The following is a 6,017-nucleotide window of genomic DNA, read 5'->3' as shown; positions in this document are numbered from 1 at the left end:
TACTGTCAATGGATTTTCGCATCTTATCTAAAACATCGATTTTTGAGTTCCACGTTTTTTTTTCAAAATATGCAATGGTCAAGTTCGCACGTATAACAGTTCCACATTGTGTTAATTTTTATAATTGTAGCAATTTTCCTTATGTGATTGTTAGTCTGAAAATTAAATTGTTGCGTCATAAGTAAGTCATGAGACGCCTGCTGCTTTTCAATGTGGCTGTCAACTGCGATGGCGTTACACGACTTAGCTTTGCTGATATGATGTCCTCAATTTTCTACCACTGACTGAATCTTTTAAAAGTTGGATTGATACTCCTATGTTTTAATAACATATATTTATTTTTTTTATTATTAGCTATGGATCCTATATAGATTAAACATATTCTACACGAGTCTACACGAAAATTTCAAACAGTATTTTTTTTTAAGTTGTTATTGTTAAGTCTCTTATGTTGTCAAACATCCATCTTAGGTATTTTGTTTCCACTGCTTGTTTTTGCCTAAGTGCAAATGAGCTGCGCCTATCGTCAACACACTGCAAACACCACATAACACGTAATAAAACTAACAATCTTACCTGAAGCTAAGAAACATTAACCATGCACATGAAACGCATGGTGCCTCTTTACAAAACGTATGGTACCTTCGTTGTTCAAGAATGTGTATATTTAGAAACAAGTTAAGTGGTGCTAAAGCTAAGGAGCCTCGCCCTTAAGGTGGAAGCGTATCGCCGGACAGTGTACGCTATGTCCCATCACTTATTCACTTTTGTGTCGCGTAGCACGTAACAAACAATACAGTTACCTTAATAAATTGCTTAACACATTTTACCCACAGCTGGGCAGCTAAAACAGAAGCTTTTGCCTAAATTGTAATATTAAAAGTTTTTCACAGTGAGCACAACACATGCGCTTGTATGTCTTTTGCACCCGATTGCAATTATTAAATTCGACTTCAATATTTTGTAAATGTTAAATCTATCTTTTAAGTTATAACTTACAGCAGCAAGTCAAATTGGTTTGGTTCGAAAAAAAAAGTTTGCCTCGTTCAGTGGAATGCAGGGAAAAACAATATGATTTAAATAAGAAACACGAAAATCATTTGTGTTTCAACAGGAGACCGTACAAGTTTGTCTATACAATGCAAAATTGAAAAAACGCACAAACAAATGTAATTTTGAACAGATTTTCCTGTTTTCTTCGTATGGCCATCGTCAGCAGACAAAAGTGCATTAGTCAATAACTTCTGGGTTTTTTTTACGCACGAGAGATAAAAGAAATATGGGATCTAATAGAAAGCGACAGATATACCAGATATACGTTTAAAGACTGGTCCATTTAACTCGAAATACTGCGAGATTCTTATTTCCAAGCGCAGAATGGTATTCTGATTTTTTCATTGTTTTACCGAGTTCTTGAACATCATTAAGAAAGGCAAAGTTGTGCCGTGTCTACATCGATAAATCACAAAGCGAGCACAAATCAGTAAACAGTTTAACAAATAATGCTCATTAGATAGAAATCGCTCTTCCGGTGTAAACCAAGTATAAACCGACGTTTCGGCAGCAGATGCCGGCTGATCTCATCAGGGTTAATAATTAAAACGAGAGTGCGTTAGCCATCTTATTGAGAAGTAAAAAACTGAAAAAACTTAGATTAAAATAATAATTCTAGACGTCGCTGAAGTATGTGATAAGCTGTGGCGCTCCGGAGTCATCCGGTGCGGGACTGCGCCGTCGGACAACGGGCGTTTATCAGCTATTGCGTATAGCTACAACGACGAGTAGATTGCCGGATACCATGAATCCTTTTTATTCATGGTGTTAGGAGATTTGTCAATTCGGAATGATTCAATGAACCGTCTTTTGTAATAGTGCGGTTCCCAGTCTAGAATTTTACAATTATCCCATTCAATTCTGCGTCGAAGTTCAACCGCATGCTCTGCCAGAGCTGACCGGGATGCCCTTTCTTGGCGGACATCACAAATACGTTTAAGTTTCCTTGTGTAAAATGAACGTTCAGTTTCCCCTATGTATGTTGCCGAACAAATAATGCTCATATACAGTACTAAACAGAACAGTTTATGGAATGGCTTTTAGGGATATAAAATAAATTCAAGCTGTGACTTCTTCCGAAACTTTGCAGCATGTTCACAAAAGAAAAACACATAAGAAATTGTTTAAACATTTAAATTGCAAATAACACACAGGTTGGTTTAACATTAAATGAGAATAGCGCATAATTGGTCACAATCGCACGAAGATTAAGATTGATTTGAAAGGATCGCAGTTTAGTTTCAATTTTGGCTTTACAAGTGTTTTTATATAACTTACCCAATGAGTATAGGTACGAGATATAAATCCCGTCCGCACTTGCATTGTAAAACTTTTTCTGTTCGCTTAACGATGCACTGTGTTCCGCTTACACACTATGGCCGTCTTGCGGTAAACTTTCCATTGGCAGTTTCGTACTTCCTTTATGCAAATTTCAAATGTGAGCGTATGATTAGCTTATAAGTTCAAGCAGCAACTGTAGAACTGGATTATACACAAAGGGTCTGTTGTTTGTTGTTCTCTTTTTTATTTTATTTTTTTTAGTTTACTTTTTTAAAGACCAGATGCTATGATGAAGAGCCCAGAAAAAACAAGAGAGATATAATATATACGAAATTAAAAAGTTAAAAAAGCTATAAAAGCTTAATCGCAAAAAATATATATCTTTAAACAGCAAGTCGCCATTTTGAGGCGATAAAGGTAAACAAATATACCGTTTGATTGTGACAGAAGCCATTAGATAGTTTTAAAAAGTTTACACAGAATGTTAACAAGTTATATTCGACTTTTCATGTTCTTTGTCGAATGAGAGTCTGACCACGTGTAGAAACGTAAAATTACAGGAACGAATACCGTTTTGAACATCTTCTTCGAACTCCTATTTACATGAACGACAGTTGCACCATATAATCACCGCTTATCTATAAATATCCTTCACCAGTAGTGAACCTGAAATGCCATTTCCTTTATGCAAATGCAAATCTTCACGCAAGTTTAAACAACGAATAAAAAGCATTTGTATACGCGGAGGTCTGCTGAAGTCCTTGACACCTTCATTCACCTGATTATGCAAAACAATCATATTTAGTTTCGTCGTCTAAGTTTGGATCCCTCACATGTAATTGGCGTTGACAGGTAACGGCAGGAAATTTAGCAACCTGGAACTGCGCCTAAATTGCGGCAATGTATATAACGATTTTTTATTAGTTTTCTCATAAATCTGTAGTTTGTCCAGACATAGGTTTGAAAAAATGTCACTTCAAGTCAATATTTATCTTTTGGTCATTCTTGCTTCTACCGCCATAAGCACAAAGGTAGACTGCGTGCGGGGTTCGAAAATGTGTGACGACGGGGAAAAGTGTGTGGATGTTAGCAAGTGGTGCGATGGGACGAGGCATTGTAATGATGCCAGCGATGAAACGAACTGCAGCAGTTGTGGAAACGTGGCTGTACGTTGCAACGATGAACAGTGTGTTGACACTAATTGGATATGCGATGGTAAGGTTCATTGCTTGGACGGCAGCGACGAATGGTATTGCAGAGCTTGCCAGCAACAAGTGGCTGACTGTAGGATCCAATGCGTCGGACGAAAGAAGCCTTGCGATGATCGTCTTGTGCGGGTTGGCGATAAGTTAGTTCAGGTAACTCATTGCTTAAACGAGATAAGCAAAACCAAGTTCGAAGCAATTCACAACAAGGCGAATTGCCGCCAACTTATGGAGCCGTGTAAAGGCCGGAGAGACAGGGTTTGTGGGAATGGACAGTGGGTTTGTGAGGAGGGAACGCACACCAGTTTGTCACGATGCAGTAACGGTAACTTCATTTCTTCCCATAAATATTGTGATAGTGGCAGACGCCTGCAATGCAATGACGATGAAACTAAAACAGGGCTGGGCCTTAAATGTTCGGGAACAAGCAGAAAAGAAACTTGCGTTTTACCGCAGATAAACATTTACGACGACGAACCTCAATGCGCGGACAAGTCAGATATTTGTTTCGTTAATGGGCAATTCGTTTGCTTCTTGTGTTTGGACAAGAGACTTGTTATATCCCAACAGCAAGTTTGTGACGGGGTAGCAGACTGTTACGATATTTCTGACGAATGTTTGTGCGATAATCAAACTGTGTGTAAAGCTATCCTGGGCGACGCTAAAGAAACTTGTCCTCCGTACCAAATGCACTGCCACAATGAAACTGACTGCGTAGATATAGACAAAATACTGTGCAACCCAGAAGTCAGCTGTTTGGGAAAATTAAACACGAAATATTGCGGACAACGTCAGTATGGGAATGGCAAAGATAGAATAACCTGCCGACCAAACTTTAACTACGGTTCCATTTCCTTGCTCGCCACAAAATGTGATGACAAACCTGAATGTCGGAATATGGAAGACGAATGCGAAGGTTGTGAGCCTCGGCCCATTTTCTGCGACGCTAGCTGCATAAGAGACAGAGCCGAATCAGGAAAAGCATGCAAGGGCATAAAAGGCGCATTATGCAACGAAAGTGGATTGTGTCCCAAGCGTCACGATTGCGCAAGTGGAACGCTCGCCAGCATCGATATTAACAACCTCTGTGATGGAATAATAGACTGCGACGACGGATCCGACGAGGATACGACGCGATGCAGCACAACGAGGTTCTACTGTCGCAATGGAAAGCCACTATCCGTCGACGTTAAATTGGTTGAAGATGGATTTCCTCAATGTTCGGACGGAAGTGACGAATGCCCACCCATAAGTAAGCGAAGTTCCACTTTTTCAAACTTTAAAGAAATGATAGGTAACCCCGTTTACAGAGCCTTCTTTTGGATAATGGGTTTGCTAGCTGCTATTGGCAACTTTGCTGTTTTTGTCATAACTATAAAATGCTTATTTGATCAAAAAAACGACGATAAATTTACCAAAAGTAACTACATATTTTTGCTTAGTTTGGCACCTGCTGATTTTCTTATGGGAATTTATCTACTTGTAATAAGCTTAAAGGGTTTACAGTTTTCAGGGGATTATTGTTCGTTTGATGCAGATTGGCGCACAAGTAGCACCTGCAAAATTCTTGGGGTGTTGTGTGTTGTAGCTACCATGGCCTCTTCGGGTACTATGGCTGTCATGACTGCTTTTAGATTAGTTGTGGTTTGTAAACCATATATAGCCAGAATATTTAAGTTAAAATGGATTTACTTTTCATGTGCATGTATTTGGTTGCTTTCATTTATGTTTGGACTCCTGCCTTTATTTGATTACAGTTCAGGATATTTTGTTTCTCATGTTTGGTTTTCAAATAGATTTTTCAATACTAACCAAGTTAAGAAGCAAGACATAGAGCTTTTGGCCAATAATATAAAGCCGTATAACATGACGTCACTTTCTTGGCACGACGTCACCCTATTTATTGGAGAAACCTTTCCCAATCACCCAATACAGGGAGTATTTGGTTATTACAGCGAAACTAGTGTTTGCATGCCCAGACTGTTTGCCTCTACAAATGACGCTTCTTGGCAATATTCTGTGTTTCTTATTACACTCAACTTTCTACTTTTTATTTTCATGCTGGTGGCTTACATCATTATTTACATAAAAAGTAACAAAATGGCTCATGCAAGAAACAGAGGTTCTGACACCAGTTTGCAAAAACGTATTTCCCGCTTGCTTATCACTGACTTCTGTTGTTGGATTCCAATGTGTGTGTGTGGCTACTTGGCTCTTTCTGGTGTTGAGTTATCTACTGATGCTTACATTGTTAGTGCTGGTATTTTGCTTCCCATTAACAGTGCAATGAATCCCTTGCTTTACTCCACCCTGATAGAGAGATGTTGTGTTCGTTTTAAAAAATGTAAAACTTTTGTCTCTCACAGAAGTGATGATGATGTAGATATTGCTATGAACCAAATTTAACATCCAAATAAGTTTATGCGTTAATGTATATTTTTCTGTGTTTTTTGTGTAACTCCAAATACGAAAAGTTTA

Source organism: Ascidiella aspersa, chromosome 2, assembly GCF_963924565.1.
Source record: "Ascidiella aspersa chromosome 2, kaAscAspe10.2, whole genome shotgun sequence".
Classification (NCBI taxonomy): Eukaryota; Metazoa; Chordata; class Ascidiacea; order Phlebobranchia; family Ascidiidae; genus Ascidiella; species Ascidiella aspersa.
The sequence above is the reverse complement of the archived record's forward strand: the minus strand, read 5'-3'. Positions refer to the sequence as shown.